General features: G+C 42.1%; 1 non-coding gene across 1 annotated transcript; it reads right to left on the bottom strand.

Annotated features, from left to right (window-relative positions):
* Window positions 1-236: 236 nt before the first annotated feature.
* Window positions 237-340, bottom strand: LOC125110139 (U6 spliceosomal RNA). The gene has a single exon (XR_007130470.1). It is a non-coding gene; the product is annotated as a U6 spliceosomal RNA (small nuclear RNA).
* Window positions 341-19,780: the final 19,440 nt, after the last annotated feature.

Consider the following 19,780-nt stretch of genomic DNA (forward strand, 5'->3'; position numbering starts at 1 on the left):
TAAGTCCTCCATAGAGCTTTCTCATAGAACCCACAGTACTGATCACAACTTACTTAAGTTTCTATTTAAATTCCAGTTAGTTAACATACAGTGCTGTATTAGTTTCAGGTGTACAACATATGATTCAACACTTTCATACATCACCTGGTGTGCATCACAAGTCCACTCCTTAACTCCTATTGCCTTTTCAATCCATCCTCCTGCCCACCACCCTTCTGGCAACCATTAGTTCTCTAAAAAATGTGGAATGCTTCATGAATTTGCCTGTCATCCTTGCACAGGGGCCATGCTTACCTCTGTATCATTCCAATTTTAGTATATGTGCTGCCAAAGTGAGCAGAGAACTGACCACAATTTAAGTTGTGAGTCCATGTATGTACATGTTCAATGTCCATCTCCCCTACTAGAATGGCAGTTCATGAAAGCAGTATGTTCCATTTGTTCAGTGTCATATACCCAGTACCTACATACTACCTGGCATGTAATAAGTCCTCTTGGAGGACAGGAGGAAAGAAGAGAAAGAATCAATAAAGAAAGAAAGAAAGAGAAACACAGAGAGCAAAGGAGAGAAGGGAGGGAGGAAGGAAAAGAAAAAGGTAGTCAAGCTGGCGTATTTTCATTTTTACTCTTTTTTTTTTCATTAACAAGATGTGTGACCTGAAGTAAGTCACATAACCATCTATGTCATTTTTCTTGTCCATAAATGTTTGAGCCTCATCATAGATGGGATGTCCTCAATAATAAAGACATTTGTCTGGATTTGTGGGGGAGGTTGGGGAGGGAAGTTGGAGTAGAAGGGAGGAAGATCTAGTAACAGGTCCGTCCTACTATGGGGTTGGGTCTCTTGGGGTGGGGAGAAGGCAGGGGGACAGAACCTCAGATACTTTTGTTTTCTGAAAGCAAGGAAGACCCAGTCATGGATATAGCAACTCTGTTAAGAAGACGGTACTGCATGGTCCTTCCAGGCCGATGGTCTGGTGAACCTCCCCACCCCCAGCATGGCACAAGCACCATGATTCTGTAGCAGAGGAGGAGAGCATGGCAGCTGGGAGGCCCTGAATGCAGCTTGCCTCAGAGGTGATCTGTGTGGTATAGTGATTGTGGCAGTATTGACACTTGCCCAGAGGACAGATGGCAACCAATGGCAGATGCCCCACCCCTTCTGGCCACCTCCATCATCTTGGTACTATGGAAGGTGCTGGAAATGAGAGACAACCTCAGGGATTTGATGGGAGGAAGTTGCAGAGACTGGGTTGACATGACTGCCTCCTGCAAAACAGGGCCTTGAAATAGAAGGAGGAAAATTCACATAAAAGTGGCTATATTTTCTTGCACACCTGAGTCTGTGAGTTGAACTCCAACCTGCCACATAATAATTTTGATTAATCTCCTTTGTCTTCCACCTCATTGACCATGTGCTCTTTGTTCCTCTCATCCCTCACTGTTGTCTGATTCTCTGTCTCCATCTATCTTCTCCCCATTTCTTCCTTTTATTCTTCTCTTCCTCCAGTATCCTCCTCCAGACATCTCCTTTTGTACCGCACACTACCTTCTGGCCTATAGAATCTAGAGCAAGAGGACCCGAACCCTGAAATGGAGGCTCTGTCTGGTCTCTGCCTCCATCATGGGCCCTCCAAGCTCTGCTGCCTGTCGTGTTCTCTGACGTTTTCACACATCTCTCATCTCACCTGCTCGCCCCCCGCCCCAGTGATTTTCTGCAGTCTCCCTTTTTCTTTCCACGTTGGTCCTTAGGAGTCTTACTGTGATTTCACTAATAAAAACTTTTCCATTAATCAAAACACCTTAAAAAAGAAAAAGAAAAAGAAAAATCTCTCTGCCTGTGAGATAATGGCCAAAATCCTGCACCTGACTTTCCATACTTCTCCAAAATGGAAGACTCTGCACTCACTGCTCCCACTAGTCTCTTACAGAAACCCTTTCTCCAGATGGACCTGGGTCATTACTAAATTCACACACATCTTAATCTTATCCAATTCACTGATTTTGCACATATTCTTCCCTTACCCAAGTGACCTCACTCATCCTCTCCACCTGTGCTAATATTATCACATGTCAAGGAACAGCCAGTGGCCTGCTGGAACCCTTCAGGTCCACACTAGTCACGTAACCACTCCCCCACCCTCCCAGCCCTTGTAGCCTTTATACTTCTCTTGGATTCTTATTATCACTGTCAGGTACAGTTATTTATCTTTTTACCACATACATTTTCCCTCCTGGATGAGAGTATTAGCCCTTCACCATCGGGGCCTTACCTTTTCACTCTTACTATTGTTATTTGTTATTATTATTATTAATAATAAACACAGTGTTACATATGTAGCAGGTTCCTCCTTAAAGATGCATTGAATAACACTCACCGAATGAATCAATGGCATCAACTTAATATATGTTTATTGCCATGAGACATGGTAAGAACAAAGTAAGACCATACTGAACAAGTGAAAGCCTGCAATGAAGCCAACAGACTGCCCAGATGTTCTCGCCCATGGGGAGAGTTCCACAGCTCCAAGTCACAGTTGGATGATATTTACAAGGCTTAATACCATCTTTACTGACTAATCTCGAGTTTTCACTGATATCAGAAATAAATGTTTTTGTCATGCAGCCTAATTTAAAATTCTTGGCATATATGAACATTTTATTCATAATGTGACTATTTATAATCATTGGTTTTAATATAATTAATACAATTTAACTCAGAGTTACTATATAGAGACCATTATACTTTTTTGATGGCCCAGTAAAGCCAAAGATATTTTAGAAGCAAATCTGGGCCAGAGGCCATTATTTTGGAGATGAGGACATGGGGTACAGAGAGGTTAAATTCTATGTCCCCAAGACACATAGCTAATGTGAAAAATCTGGTCTGGAATCCATATCTCCAAGTCCCCATGTCGTATTGTTTCCTACGTCTTGGTGCCTCCGTCAGTAAAGAATGAAAGGATGGTGTGCAGTCTGGACATTCCCACCCCAACCCATCCTTAAACACTATAAAAGATGACAGCATAACGTCTACTGTGCTATGAGCAGGAGATGAAGAATTTCCAGCATGCTGAGCAAGTCTCTGTGGCAGTTCCACTCAACTCGGGCTGGACTGAGATGGGTACACGCATGTGATCCAGGCCCAGACACGTGTGAGACACCCAGACAAGCTGAAGCTAGAGCTGAGACTCAACCATGGAATGCAGGAGTGGCCAAGAGGGAATGGACCAGCCCTGCCTCATGCGTGTGTGGCACTTAGGATCCTCAAGGGCTACTGCTTACTCCATCCAACTCACCATGACTCGTCGGACTTCAGACTTGACTCAGCTCTGTGTTAGGAGGAGGCCCAATGTACTGGTCCTCCCATGTCCCACATGTACCTGTTAACAGTGGCCTGTTGGTCACAAAGACATAAACCACTAGCACAGGTAGGTGATACAGGGGAAAAAAAACAAAACAAAACAAAACAACCTGGCCAATTAGCCAAGAGACTGGATTGCAGAGATAACCCTGCTGCTGTATAACTGTGTGGATTTGAAATGAGCCATTCAGTCTACATACTTGTATCAAAAGGGGGCTGGGGCAGAAAAATGCTTTTCATACTGGGTTCAGATGGTCTCACAGAGGTGCAGCAGGGTCTCCTAGGAGGGCCTCTGTGGCTTTATCAGTTGCATCATCACACTGGGCATCCATACCTCCCAACCTGACTTCAACCACAGCTGTTCTGTCTTCATCTGTGTCAGTATCTTGCATAATGCTTAATTGGAAAAAGTAAATTCTGTCTTAAAAACAATAGGAGTAAAAATAAAATTACTTTGGAAATCCGCTGGAGTACCTAATCTCTAAGGTGCCTACGAGCTCCTTTTATCTATGAGACATCGGTGGGGGGTGGGCAGGTGGAGGCTAGGGTGCTATTCAAATCATCCCAAGTCGGTTTGATCTGGCCTGGGATCAGGCTGAGTGTTTAAAGGAGCTCACCGCAGAGAATCTTCGAGAAGTACCCCTTCCCCTCAAGGATCCTCCAGTCCATAAACAATCCAGGATTCTAGCTCAAATCAGGTCATGGATGAGGTAAATTTCTTGCATTTTTCTCTGGGGCTTAGACCCACTGTGAAGATTTAACATGTTTAATTGAATTCATTTCACTGAACATCAATTATATGTTATGCATTTGCTTGGTACTGTTATGCTCTGGGGCTATTTGTCATTTTTGTTGTTGTTTATTTTTGTTATTTTTTTGTTTGTTTTTCCATAGTTAACACAGAAACTATAACTTCTACCTTTCCATAGAGTAGGGAAACATTTCCCTTAGATATTTCCATTGAATTCTCCAACCTCTGCTTAACACCAAATGAGTGTCCATTACCAAATGAAGTGCAGGGATAAATAGAAGAAAAGTTTAAAGTTTAAAGAACAGGGCTTCTGTCTTCAAGGATTTAGAGTGTGTCTAAGAGAAAGCTGTCTCACCAGTAACACCAGTAGGTGACAAAGGCAGAGTGCTGAACCAGCTATAGTTACCTACCAATGGTGAACACTAGATTTGCTTGGCAGAACGGAAATGGTGAGATTGGGGCACGCTAGGGTTTTTAGAGTTTTGACCTGTTTGTTGACAGGCTGAATGGGTTTGGACACAGAGAACGATACTTAACGGGAATGGGGAGAAAGCGGAAGAGAAGCCCCAAGGACCACTAAGGAGGCTGGCCCTCTCCTGAGCCAAAGCTGGCTGTGTGGGAGCCCAGACACGCAGTCTCTGCCACGGCCTCTGTGCAGGTGGCCTCCCAAGTGACTGACCTGCTCTGGATCTCAACCCCTCAGCCCCTCCATGGACATCAGCTCCTGGTCTCTTATTTATCTCAAAGATGCATCTCCATTTCAATGCATTTAATGTGTGCCACGTGCTTAGAGCTCACTACCTGTGAGAGAGGCATGCATTATTATTACCATAATCATCGTTTACCACCTGCCTGCCCCACTTGAACCCATTACTCATGCCATCCCTCTCCCAGGAGGGGCCTTTCGCCATCTCCCAGGGCCCTATCCCAGGGTCCTATCACTTACTCTTTGCATTTACTCACTGCTAAATTTTAAAGTGGCTACTTCCCAATACTCAGGGGGGAACTCGAAAGGGAAAATGGTATTCGATTTGGGTTCCTCCATAAATAAGCTTATTTTTTTCAGAAGCTGAGGGCAGGTCAGTGTCTCTCCAAGGAAGGAAGAGAAAACAGCCTACGGAGTGACAGAGGGAAGATAAGAGCCAAGATCTGGTCCAAAGGAGGGCTCTTTCCACACATACACCATCTTCCGCCATTTTCCTTTCTCCCATGACCTCGGTCTCCTAAGCCAGTAATGATAATCTGCGAATAAATTCACATTTTCTAGGGGAGAAACATTGCCAAGCCTGTTAATCTCATGCAGATGTGATGTTACTTTTACTATGTTGTAATATGGCTTCTTAAAAAACAAGTCGGAAGGGGGGGATGCTCACCAAAAAAAACAACAAATATTCGCCAACCCATATGGTCAGTAATTGCTGTTTAATAGTCCTCCTATTACAAACCTGAGAGGCAGCAGTCTGAATTACCAGTAGAGTATTAATAAACAGGAATGAGTTAATAGTGCATAAAGACCTTCTAGTGGAACAGTGGGGGAGTTGAATATTCTTTTCTTCAGTCAGCTGTAAGTAATTACTGCATGGTGTGCTTCTGACTATTACCATAACAGAGCAATTGGACGTGAAGAATGGATAATAGTACAGACATGGAGGTATTTTTAGAATATCAGCAGTGAAGCAGGTAACTGGCCTACTCCAGTAGAAACCTTTAAATAAGTTTAGAAGACTTTTTTTTTTTTTTTCTCTTTCTCTCTCTTTCCTTATGACATTTAGCCAGGGTAGAATTTTAAAAAGATCAATCTAATAAATTATTTAAAATAACTTTACAAAGAGGATGCCTGTGATATGCAAATAAGAAGGCAAGAAGGGAGGCAGGAAAAGTCTAAAAAGCCCAGGCGGACGGGAGGCATGGAGCCGACGTTCCTGTAACTACATCATCACAGGTTCCTTTCTGCTCCTTTGAGAGCACAGCCTCGACGCGAGTCTGCTTGGCTGGCTCCCACTGGCTGCTCAGGTGCAAGTGAAAATATTCAAATCAGAGCTGTAACTAGGATTGCTGGAGTTGTGGGTTTTCTAAAATTGAGTTAGTCATCCTCGGTGATTTAATGATGCATATCATTTATTTTAAAATATTATTACAGGGGCATTGGCTGAGCCGCAGCCTTCTTCGCGGGACTGTCCATTACGCGATGCGGTGGGGTATGTCATGGGCGGTGGCTGAGATATTGTCTCACGGCACAACATATGTTCTCAGACGAAAACAGCTTGAGACTCTGATTCGGAAAGCGGTAATTTTGCAAATGCACACAAATATCATTTAAGGAATATTTTGAATTTTTTTTTTCCAGGGTATAGGTCCTTCTCCTGCCTCCTGGCTGCACAGGCCGATGCTGATTTTTCAATTTGCAGGTTTGTTAAGCATCATGGAATGTTTTGGTTCTCAATCAAGAATATTCTTCCCAAGTGGTTCCGAAGTCCTCCGCTTGAAAATAAACGTGTGTCCTCTTTGTCTCCTAGCAGCATGTGTTCCAACGTACAATAGCGGTGCAGGACAGAGGAAGGCAATGCCTTTGATTGAACCATCCTATAGGCTTTTAACCTGCCTCTCTCCTGGGCTGGGAGCTTTCTTCAGGCCGGGCGGCATGCTCTCTTCTTTGGGCGGTGCTGGCAGCTGGAGTCCACCGGGGATGCTTAGGAGCCAGGACCCACGTCCTCCTCCTGGCGGGATTCCTGTCCTATCTTGTAGCACAGGAGCTGAACAGAGGACGGGCTGCCTCAGTGCTAATGACCTCAGAGACCCACCTGAAAATGAGGTGCAACCTATGGGACAGGTGGCGAGGCTTCACTGATCTCTGCCCAGTGCTCTGAAGTCTGACAAACAAATGCATGTGAAATAAACACTGTTACGTTTATTTCTCCTGAAAAACCACATTATTGTGTCTGAGCTCTGCCAGCCAACATATTCTGATTTATCTAGACACGGCCCCTTTCTTGCTAAAAGATGCTGTGGTGAAAATTTACAGCTGTGTATTTCACCTGTTTAGCTGGCCATTCTTAATGGAAGTCAAGGGCACACCCGTGGAGGTGCCATTATAACCTAGGGACAGTGTTAGCTTCTCCCTGTCGCTGGTTTTCATTTACTTTTTTTCATGTATTTGAAAAGAGAATAGTTCTCTTTTCCTCAAGTCTATAGAAAGACGAGGACAAAAGAAAATCTGGTAATTAAACACCAATTTTTAACAAAAGTCTTCTCATGGCACAAAGACCAATGGGTCATTTCTAGAAAGTGCTCAAGACCTCATGATTTTGGGCATTTGAAAGTTTAGCATCTTCGAGGCTTCGTTTAGTGAAATTCTGAGATACTTATAACCAACTTGGCACATAACCCCACTCTCTGTGGTTGTGAGTATGCCCCCACTGAAGGTCATTCTTCATCCTGATGGCTCGGGAACTTCTCAAGGGCATGGGCTACACCTCCAGGGTTTACATCCCAGATGACCACCCCATCCAGAGCGCCAGCACGTCAATTCCCCAGGAGGAGATGTCACCAGCAATCGGAGTTGTTGTTATTTTAGATCTAGAAGACCCTCTGGGGAGCAACAGGATAAGAGGTTTTTCCCAAGAGCAAGAGTAAGGGGAGAAAGGAGGCTCCAATGCCTTTATACCTCCATTTAGCTCTAAGAAGCTCAGGGGGGAATAAGTACCTGCAGTTGTTAAGAATCCAAGCAGTTTCAGAGGCCTCCGTTTTCTCCGAGTGTTTTAGCAGGTCCCTCCCTGGTCAGGAATCCTTTGTATCTTCAGGGATTCTGATTGAAAAAACTTAGGAGGCCGACACTTTGTAGCTTATAAGAACCAGCAAAAGGGCAAATTATTTGGAAGTGATTATACAATTCAATTTGTATAAGAACGTCCAGAATGGTTGAACTCATGGGTTATCATGACAACCAGGAAAACTCACAGTTGTTTTTCCGCATTTGGTAAATAATCCTCTGAAATGTCCAGAATGATATTGCATGTAACAGTAATTACAACAGAGGTCTAGGTAACCTGGCCTTTACCTGCTTCGTTGATTTCATCTCCTACCATCCTCCCCGTGGTCCCATTTCAGTTCCCCCATCACCCTCGGCTCATCCCCGCACCCGGGTCTTTACACCATCTATTGCCTCAGGCTGGAAGACATTCAGCCTCAGTGTAAATGTCATCTCCAAGAACTATTCTTCACAGTTTTCTGGGCATTCTCTAAACATGACTCTGCTTTATTTTCTTAACAGCCTTTATACTAGTTGATATTTTCTTGTTGGCATGTGTACTAGATTGAACTGTTCTCAATTCTTGATTCCCATCCTGCTGTGATAAACATGCCACGTAACTACAGATAGAAAATGACCCCCACCCAACTGACATTAGGATTAGCCATGTGATTAACTTGCGCTGGTTAATTAAATGTTGGCAGACTTGATAAGAACAGAGAGTTTAAACATGCTGTCTGTCTTGCTGGTGTCCTGGTGCTCTTACTATTCCCTATAAGAAAAGTATGTCATAAGTAGTCATTTTTTGAAGAAGAATGAAGATACTGTTAGAACAAAACTGAATCTACTCATAAGTCTAGAATCAAACCCCCATGACCTGAAGTAGTGCTGTTTCAGCCAACCCATAGGACCATTAACAAGAAAATAAACACTTGTTTGAGCCTCTGATATTTGGGTTTGAGTAGGAGGCTTATCATTCATCATTAATGTGGCAGTTGCTAATTAACATAGAAATTATACCAGAAATCGGGTGCCTGGGTGGCTCAGTGGGTTAAGCCTCTGCCTTCGACTCGGGTCATAATCTCAGGGTCCTGGGATCGAGTCCTGCATCGGGCTCTCTGCTTGGCAGGGAGCCTGCTTCCTCCTCTCTCTCTCTGCCTACATGTGATCTCTCTCTGTCAAATAAATAAATAAAATCTTTAAAAAAAAAAGGTAAATATTAAAAAAAAAAAAAGAAATTATACCAGAAATGGCCTTCTGCTGTCAAAAATCTTTTAAAATATGCATCATTTGGTTTGGGATCATGTAGTAAGTAGAGAAGTAATGATAAAAAACTATAATAAGAAGCTGGGAGGGGTGCCTGGGTGGCTCAGCGGGTTAAAGCCTCTGTCTTCGGCTCAGGTCATGATCCTGGGGCTCGGGGATCGGGCCCCGCATCGGGCTCTCTGCTCCGCGGGAAGCCTGCTTCCTCCTCTCTCTCTGCCTGCTTCTCTGCCTACTTGTGATCTCTGTCTGTCGGGTAGATAGATAAAATCTTAAAAAAAAAAAAAAGAAGAAGCTGGGAAAAAATGATAATCCGTATTGTAATAGTAACAAAACACTTGACAAAACCATTGGCTGCAATAATTTAGTGGGAGTGGCACTCTGGATGGGGTGGTCATCTGGGATGTAAACCCTGGAGGTGTAGCCCGTGCCCTTGGGAAGTTCCTGAGCGATCAGGGTGAAGAATGACCTTCAGTGGGGGCATACTCACAACCATAGAGAGTGGGGTTATGTGCCAAGTTGGTTATAAGTATCTCAGAACTTCACTAAACAAAACCTCGAAGATGCTAAACATGCTCCCTGCTTAGCAGGGGGCTCAATCCCAGGAACCCAAGATCATGACCTGAGCCAAAGGCAGATGCTTAACTGAATGAGCCACCCAGGCGCCCCAAGAAACTACCAATTTAACACTAACTATTGGAACCCGATTAGGCTATCTCATTTACTGAAAACTTAAGGTGAAATTGGCAGTGAGCAGAGAAGAATGGTGTACTTATAGGAAAATAAGCCATTTGGAGTTCTGCACAAGAAAGGACTAGAGATCTCCTCCAGTGATGTTATGAATGTCTGACATAGAGACAGCTGTAGTGATGAGAATTTGGTTGAGAAAAGGAATTATTATGAGACAATGTCCCAGTTGTCTTTATATCCTCAGTTGTAGCACAAAGTGGGCTCCCGATACCTGTATGTTAAAAAGAACATAGAAGCTTCTTATAGTCTACTTAGTTATGGAAGACATGAAGATGACATCAGCAATAATGCAGGCCTGTGCTTAGTTCTTCACTCTGCCGGAAACTCTAACTTGGGAGGAGCTAGATTATGCCTGTGCATCAAGCAAAGTACTTTCTCCTCTTCCCACAGATGAAAAGTGAGGAACTCTGCAGATATGAACAGGACTTGGTTTTTAGCTTTTTATAATCTCCAAATCAACTCTTACTACTTTCTTATTCTTCCTTAGCAATCCTTTCCCTTAGCCCAAATATCCCACCCTTCAGTTCATGCCGTAATTCCACTGAACAGTTTAGTTTCCATCTGTTGTCACCCATGGACAACATCCTGTGCTAAGTCTTGGGGATATAAGTTAGACACAGTTCTTGCCACCGAGGTGTCTACTGGAGAAGGAAGGCAGATAGTTGGATGATGTTGTATTAGAGTAAATGCTGCAACTGAACAATATATTATAAGAACACAAAAGTAGGGCATCTCAGTGATACTGAGGGACCAACAGAGAGTGGGACTTGAAACAGAAGAGGAGATACAGCAGGGAGATAATGATGTGAAAGAAATGTTCTCAAACATGTTTTTGTTTATGCTTATAGGAAGAGTGGCCCCATATATAAGAAAGTAAATACCAGTATACCCCTGAAGGAAAATTACATGGTTGACCAGATATACACTTTAGTACTAATGGAAGAGGGGGAAAAAGAGTTTGCAGAGTCCTAGAAGACCTCTATCCTGGTATATACCATACATACTTTACCACAATTTCAAGGAACATGAAAAAATGGCAAAGAAACAAAAAACGGCAAGGAAACAAAAAAACAACAATTATTCCGGGAGAGAGAATAGCAAAAATCTATTGATCGAAGCAGTTTTGTTTACTTGTTGAAAGTGCCTTTATTTATTTATTTTTTTTCTTGGAATGGCATGGGGAATCTGTAAAGAGAGATTAAAAAGTAAACGAAGAAAGTCTAGAATGTAAAAAGAAGACCAAATTGTATAATAAAGGAGAAACCAGGATGGAATTTGGTCTGCCAAGATGAGGGTGGGAAGAGACCAAGGATCATCAGAGTCTGGAACACTTCATAGAAACTCAAAAACAATTCTTGTGGGTTGATTGATTAGACAAGATAAGGTGCCCTGAGGCCAAGGGGTCAAGAGTTTATGTAGTCAATTTAAAAGTTTTCTGACTTAGCAGAGGGCATTTTGAAGAGAGCTGGAAAACGTTTGGTTAATTGAATTTGTGAAGTAAATGTATATCCCCCCAAAGGGTTCGTTTCATGTTTGTTTTCTATTTTTTCATCTTTTATATTTCTCAGAATGAAATTGTGCCAATGACATGGAAGAGTTGGTCTTTTATGATATTTACCTTTCCTTCTCTCTGTATCACTCTGCTCTAACTTCTACTCTGACCATCCTGGAAGGCTCCACAGATTTATTGTTCTAACAGCAAATCTTATTCTAATACTTCCTGAAAAAAAAATTGTTTCTCATGTATGTCTATGTCTTTTTCAAAGAAGATATTTTAGTAGGAGAGCATATCTCCCAGAGAGCATGTAATTTCCGAGACAACTTTTCTTTCAAGGGATAACATTAATAGGAGTTCGACCACATTTCTTTATTAATTGTGATACAAATCAGGGAAAATCCTAGATAATTCCCTTCCAACCACAAATTCTAATGCACAAACTATAAATAATTTTATTATTCTTCTGACTTCTGTTTCAAGTCCCACTCTCTTGGTCCCTCAGTATCACTGAGATGCCCTACTTTTGTGTTCTTATAATATATTGTTCAGTTGCAGCATTTACTCTAATACAACATCATCCAACTATCTGCCTTCCTTCTCCAGTAGACACCTCGGTGGCAAGAACTGTGTCTAACTTATATCCCCAAGACTTAGCACAGGATGTTGTCCATGGGTGACAACAGATGGAAACTAAACTGTTCAGTGGAATTACGGCATGAACTGAAGGGTGGGATATTTGGGCTAAGGGAAAGGATTGCTAAGGAAGAATAAGAAAGTAGTAAGAGTTGATTTGGAGATTATAAAAAGCTAAAAACCAAGTCCTGTTCATATCTGCAGAGTTCCTCACTTTTCATCTGTGGGCAAAGGCAAATCAAAAAATGGTGCAAGCGGACAGAAGTCATTATATCCTCCTTTCTTCTTTTTAGTTTTTTATAATCATCAACACATGTCAGAAATTGTTATTTTCCATTGTCTTCCTTTACATATTTTTATCAACATTGCAAAGATACAAAAACTTAACGACATAGAGAGGGGAAAATACCTTGAAAAGAATTTGCCTAGTTGAAAATAGCTTATGTATTGACATGCCTGGTTATATTTGAGCTTCATAACAAATATGGTAGGAGAGTGTAGGGAAAGGAGGTAGTGCATCAAAGTAGGTAAGAAGATGGTCTTTTAGTCATTAATGCCTAGATAGAATCCCACTCATTAGCTATAGGATGTAGGGCAGGTTAGTTAATGTGTCTGAGGCCCAGCTGCCATTGTTTATAAAACAGATATAATAAAACCTATCTCATAGGTTTGTTGAGAAGATTAAATGAGGGAAAATAAAGGCCATGGTAATAAGATTAAATAAATAATACTGATTTATAAAGTAAATAAATAAATAAAAGTACCATCGAGGATCAGTATGTCAAAGGTACCATTGTTTTTTCTGACATACATGTCCGGAAGTGTGCCTAACCACACTGCTGACCCCATTGAAGGAAAATTTTCACTTTTAGCTTTTATTTTATTTTATTTTTTTAAAGATTTTATTTATTTATTTGACAGAGATCACAAGTAGGCAGAGAGGTAGGCAGAGAGAGAGAGGAGGAAGCAGGCTCCCTGCTGAGCAGAGACCCCGACGTGGGGCTCGATCCCAGGACCCTGAGACCATGACCCGAGCTGAAGGCAGAGGCTCTAACCCACTGAGCCACCCAGGCACCCCTCACTTTTAGCTTTTATTTATTTATTTATTTATTTATTTTTAAAGATTTTATTTATTTATTTGACAGAGAGAGATCACAAGTAGACGGAGAGGCAGGCAGAGAGAGAGAGAGAGAGAGAGGGAAGCAGGCACCCTGCTGAGCAGAGAGCCCGATGCGGGACTCGATCCCAGGACCCTGAGATCATGACCTGAGCCGAAGGCAGCGGCTTAATCCACTGAGCCACCCAGGCGCCCATCACTTTTAGCTTTTAATATTCAGAGGTGACCTGTCCATGCTTAACACTTCTAACAACAACAGCAACAACAACAAAAACTATTAGGAAAATATGTACTGATGTCATTTTAATTAAGTTATTAAATATCTTTCTAACGAATGTGTCTATCTAGTTAACAATCGTTCAAAAATTCAGCAAGTCACCGTCTGAGCACTGACAGAGCCCTGAAAAGATCAGGCTCATTCTACAGGGTGGCCCACGGCAGTCTCTCCCCCCATTGCTAGCCAACCCTCACGTTAATGACATAATTAAACGGCTATAAAGTTCCATAATTCTTTCTCCTTTAATTAACCAGAAGAAAACCTCTTATCTTCTCAATGTTGAAGATTCTGCTGTTTCATTCTGCATAAGTTTCAAAAGGCTACTGTTCAAATTTCATAACAATTGCAAAAAGCACTAATTATTTTTAAAAAGAAAGAAGTGAGAATTTGAGAGGAAATGCAAACTTTCGGCTAAAATTGGTTCTGCATAGAATGCTGTGAGTTTTCACCAAAAGCTGTTCTAGATGACAAACATAAACTTAGCAGAAGCCAAAAACACCGAAGCAGATGATTCCCTTGAGAATGCTTCTGGACTCAGAAGGTGCAGCACTCAAACACTTCCACAGAGGTTCAAGTTCTTCGGTGGAAAATGTATGAACTTGGGATGAGACACAGAACACACATTGTAAATTTGATAGAAGTTTCTTAAAACCTCTCCCTTTATTCCTCTCACCTTCCATTAATTTAACAGTTCTAATTCAGGTAGAAGCTGAAATGATCTCAATTAGATGCACAATGTTGATTAATTAGATCACCACAGAAAAGGAATCCAGTGGGGTTGCCTAGGTAAGAAGAGGAAAGCAGAGAATTTACATTCTATAAGCTGTTCCCACTTCCCATGTAGCATGGATAAGACCCAGAAGATTGTTAATGTTCTTCAGAGAGAGGACTCAGAGCAGATTTGTTGAGCACTGTGGGCTGAGCCTCCGGCTCCCTGTGATGGGGGAGACTGGTGCCTTCCCAGCAGACACTGGGAGAGGACCTTCCAGGACAGAGGCTGGCTACAGTATATAGCACAGACTCCAAAAGCATCAACCAAAACTGGGGTTCTCCGGAGGTTATCTGGGAGTACTGACCTTCAAACCTGCTGTAGACACCTGCAGGACAAAGAGCAGCCAGTCTGAGGAGAGACCTCGCCACGGAGAGCTGCAGGACCAGACACAGGACAAGGACTCGAGCAGCACTTTCCTTTGCCTCCGATCAAGCCCCTCGGCAGGCATGTACCTGAGGGTCGGGAAAGCTGTACAGAAACGTGTGCTTCAAAGGTGTCGCCCTTGCTTGGCAAGCCATGCGCCCTGAGCTGGAGTCAGGAGCTTTTCTGACATCAGTCATCTCAGAAGGGCGGCCTTCTCTGCCTTTTCGTATTTCTTTCTAAGCTGAAGTCTGTGTTAGCTTTAGCCTTGTTTCTCAGACACCAGGACATCATCTTGAGGAACAGAAGGAGGGGGCAGTCAGAGGAGAATCTGAAAGACTGAGCATTTTCCTCGAGAGACTAAGTCTTTCAAAGAACACTCTATATAAACCATCATAACTTTGAATGGATTGAATGTTAAAATGAAAGGAGACCTACACACCAGAAGGGACTGAAATATTGCTAATGGATAATAAGTTGTTTTTACCATTCAGTGAAGTGGAATTACATGGACCAGATCAGAGTTTTTAGAAATTAAAGGGCAGCCTTTATTTTCTGCATATCTGAGCGTAGCATGAAGATGAAGAAAATTCCAACTCCATTGTGTGTGTGTGTGTAACATAAAACTAGAGGATTGTACTCTAAACATAATCATTTCTTATACATAATGAGATTATGATGTTTATATTTTTGATTTTTCACTTTCACATCCCTCAATTTTTCTGTCATGAGCATGTATTAGCTGTTTAAAATCAAAGATGGATAAATGCTATTTTTAAATAATTTGTTTACATCTTCTAGTTGTTTTTGTCTAAACTGAACTGTTAAAAAAAAAACAAAAACCAAAAACGTGAAGTGTTTGGTCAGTCTGTTTTATATATCTATATCTATACATAGATATAGATATATATCTATAGATATATATCAATATATATATAATTTATATATAATTTATATAGAAAGAAATATATATATCTAGATATATCTATATCTATGTATAGATATATATATAAATTATATATAAATTTTATATATATATATATTTCTTTCTATATAAAATTCTTTCTAACTTTAACTTTGCTCTGTTGTAATCCCTTTATTTCAAAGATCATGTTGTATATCCTTTTTTCTCTTAAAGTTTCAACATGGCCTTTGGCCAAATGCAATAAAATTTTGCCCTGACCTGACATAAAGAATGGAGTATGTATATGAAAGCACTTTGAAAACTTTAAAGGACTTTAAACATGTATGGTGGTATTAGTGGTGGGAGGCAGGGGAGTCCGGGGGAGGGGGGAGGAGGCACAGTGGAACTAAGTTGTATCTTTGCGTAACATAAATTTCAAAGGTCCTTCCTGAATTAGTTTTCAAACAGAAGTAAATGGAGTCACTGTGTGGCATTCCTGAATGCTTACACTTTCTACAAGTTAATCCCACGCCTGTGATAACATGGTACACACCTTCAAGCTAGTGTTTTTCTGTCTCATTTGCCGCTAAGCGCAGTGGACCTCCTTCAGCAGAGTCCAAAGTATTGGTCTCAGAGCTATTGATCTCCTCATGTGAATCCTGAGGCCATCCATATTGTTAAGAGTGGTCCTAGAACAGAGTCCTAGAACTGTATCTATATTGTTAAGAGTGGTCCTAGAATAGAGTCCTGACTCGGACAACTTTGAATCTGGAAATTGTGTCTTGAATTTGGGGTTTTTTATTTGTTTAAGAGGGAGGACCTATAGATCCCAGAAGACAAATTCTAAGAATATTCCCCAAATTTGGATGTCCTTAGTATCCCTCTCCCCCAGATGAAAAGAGGAATAATTTGTTGACATAGAGTCTATCTTCCTTGTCCAGGTTTTCTGGTGCAAGCATAGGGCGGAGTAAGTATGCTTTCGTGGTGAAGAGGATACGATGCAGAGTCAGACAGTCTCATTCACATCCCAGCTCGGCCACTTGTTAGTTCTACGACCTTGGAGAAATCATTCAAGCCCTTTGCCCTAAACTCCTTATCATACGTGGGGATTATAATAGGACCAGGTTCATAGGGTTCTTGAGAGATTTAAATGCATCGGTATATGGGAAGCGTGATGTGAACAGCATCTGGCCTTACTAAGGACTCCATAAGTGTGAACCGTTGTTATTAAGAAGGGAATCCTCATGTGTATCCAGACCACCACAAGGTGTGAGGTCTACAGCGTATGCCTCCTCAAGGAAGGTGATCCTGAGATGGTCTGGTAATTCTGAGAAAGAAATACTTCTCATAGTTCTTCACAGTGCAAGTGTGTGTGGTGGTGACCAGTGTGCGTGTAAGCAGACATGGAGGGAGCCTCCTGAGTTCACTTAGGCAGCAGCAGGCCTGGGTTTGTGGTGAGTTGGCCATACTTTCTGGCTTGGTTGTCTCTGGGATGGCTTCAGGGCCCTGGATGTAGTCTTGTGACCTATGCATCTGGGACAGGATTCGATATACTGGTCTCACCACTCATAGAAAACAAGCAATGGAAATTTCATAACACAAAAATAATGTTGAGTTCATGGATTTACTATTTGGTCACCAGCCTTTCTGAATACTAACAGCTCTCAAATAGGCTTTGGAATGAATATTATTGAACCTTATAAAAAACCTAGAAAACATGAGGCACAAAGTTGTGCTTTTACCTGGAGAGTCCTTCTCTTTCTTCCCTTTTTTGACAAAAGGAGAAATTATAACTAGAGAGGAGGGAGAAGAAGACCCCTTGCAGTGTATGTTGACATTTTTTTAGGAATAAGAGTATTGGTTCTAGAGCACCCTCACCATACCCTAGAAATGTGACTCGTACATGACTCCTGGTTTTATGGGCTTCAGCCAGCTCTTTAGCAGTCTTCGGTAAATCAATACTCACTGAAATTTTCAATACACACATGAAAATTTTCTGGGTGGTATTAAAAATTGACCAGTTGGCTTACTACCACACCTCACGGGCCTAACCAGAGGGTAAGTCTGTGTCATCAAAACACAGCTGGGAAAAATGCTTTAGTCAGTCCTAAGCCACCCCAGCTCCATTTTAATTCACTCATCAGACAAGTAGTTCCTGGTATCATCCCCTCTGTCCATTCTCTTCTATCCCCGGATCTTCTATTCCTTTCTATCCCTGGATCTTCCATTCCCTTTGTTTTCTCCCACGCTGTCAGATTATTAAATATATATATACTTTAATAGGTCCATAGAAAATAAAACCACATCAGATTTGTTTTGGGCAGGAGGGGTCAGCCTGAATTTCAGAGTAGGGCTCAATCCTCTACCACACACTTCCTCCCACTCCAGGGACTGCATTTCATCTTCTATCCATCCAGCTAAGGAGAACAGAGGCTAATTTAGGAGCCTCTTTATGCCTGTACATATTCAGCCAGAGGGGTCACTGTTGATTGATGCAAGACACTCTGTCCTCCAAGAGCTTGCCAAGTCCCTGCTGGTCCAGAGAGGAGCAACCAACAGTAACTCACCCTTTAGTGCCTGTGCGTTTCTGTGCCTCTAGCTAGAAACCGTCAATAAAAACCAGAGGCAACTTCTGTTGCCTTAGATCACTAATAAACGCCTCACACCACCACCTCAGAGCCCTTTCACAAAAAATGTATTTCTCTACAGATAGATGCCAAGCCCCAGCAGCCAATTACTACAGAAATGCCTCAAAGGCTTGAAGGAGGAGGCAGGGAGAGAGCAGGGGCTCTTTTCAAAGATAAGAGTTATATGCTTCCTCCTAATAAAAATTGCTCCCTTTTGTGGAATGCTTCCGCTAAGCCAGCCACTGGGATATGGTTTAACCTACATTATTTCATTCATTTCCTACAATTTTGAGACTCCAAAAGCTCCAGCCCATTTTACAGATGAGGACGCGAAGGCTCACGGGGCTTAAGCAGCTTCTGCTTTCTACTTCTCCACTTTCCTTCCCCACCTAGGTAGGCTTGTGGGTGTGCATTGCAAAAGCAGCTGGGGAATGCCCAGATGCCAGGCAGTTCTGGTTGAGGTCCGGGCTTCAGAACACGGTCACTCCTTCCCTTAAAAAGGAAAAAGGCTCAATGGTTCATTTAGTCCACAGACTGCCAGAAACAGACTCCATTGTATTCTGTCCATCATCTAGATGTTGTCAACACTTCCAGGGCCTTCCACTTTATTGGTGAGTGTGGAACATTCTGGTGAATTTCTTTGGTACCACAAAGCACTGGGCACCCACTCTGTATGTGACACTGTGATAGGCTCTGCATAGGTTTAAGGGAGTGGAATGTTAACTTAAGGTGGGGGGGACGGCATGGTCACAGTCTCCTACAATTATTTTCAATCATGAAACATTAAAAAAAAAACAAACAAACAACAACAACAACAACAAAAACCAGCCCCTGGGTTAAATGCTAGGGACGAAGGGAACAAATATGCCTGGACCATAGATTTTATCATTTCTTTTCATCCTTCCTTTGTTCTATCTCTGGTTCCTAAAGAGTTTCATTGTCTCTCTTTATACATACAAGTCTTAGGCAGATTACGTGACAGGATGAAGTACCTGCTTTGACCAAAAATCCAGAAAAGTTAAAATAGCCACATCCTGGAGAGATCATGCGGCTGGACACGGGTTCTGGCCTAATAGGTTAGAGCTGTCCATGTCTCACTTCATCATGCTTCTCTCCTGCTGGAACTGAACCACAGACTGTCATGAACTTTTGACTTTTTCCTCAACCCTCCCCGAAAACTCACAACACATGAACATTAAATACCCGAGATAATTGCTTATCTGTAATATCTGTGGCATGAAGGACCCGGGGGATGCTGCCTTCCATCCCTCCTAACTGAGCTGTTCTGCAACGTTTCTGTGAAGGGAAGGGGCAGACATAAGCTGCCTCCTCTTTGCAAGAGAGCAGAAGAGCCTCTGCATATGGTAGATCAGGCCTGATTTTGGGACGAGGATCACCACCTGCTCCTGGCATGGAGAAAAATGACCTACTATTTTGAAGATAATACTGCTAAGGAGGGTAATATCTTGTACTTCTGTAGTGCTTCCCCATTTCTCAAGCACACGCACAGCATGGTTTCCTTGGCTCTACCCACCAAACTTCGCAATGCTATAAACATTTTGGTATTTTTCTCAATGATAATACATCTCTGTATTTCACTTGATTACCACAATCAGGAAGAGAAATATTGCTGTGCCCAGTTTGCTAAAGAAGAAACTGAGGGTTATAAAGCTAGAATTTAAGCCTGCATCATTCTTGGCAAAGTCCAGCTCTTCA

This window comes from Lutra lutra, chromosome 9, assembly GCF_902655055.1.
Source record: "Lutra lutra chromosome 9, mLutLut1.2, whole genome shotgun sequence".
Taxonomy (NCBI): domain Eukaryota; kingdom Metazoa; phylum Chordata; class Mammalia; order Carnivora; family Mustelidae; genus Lutra; species Lutra lutra.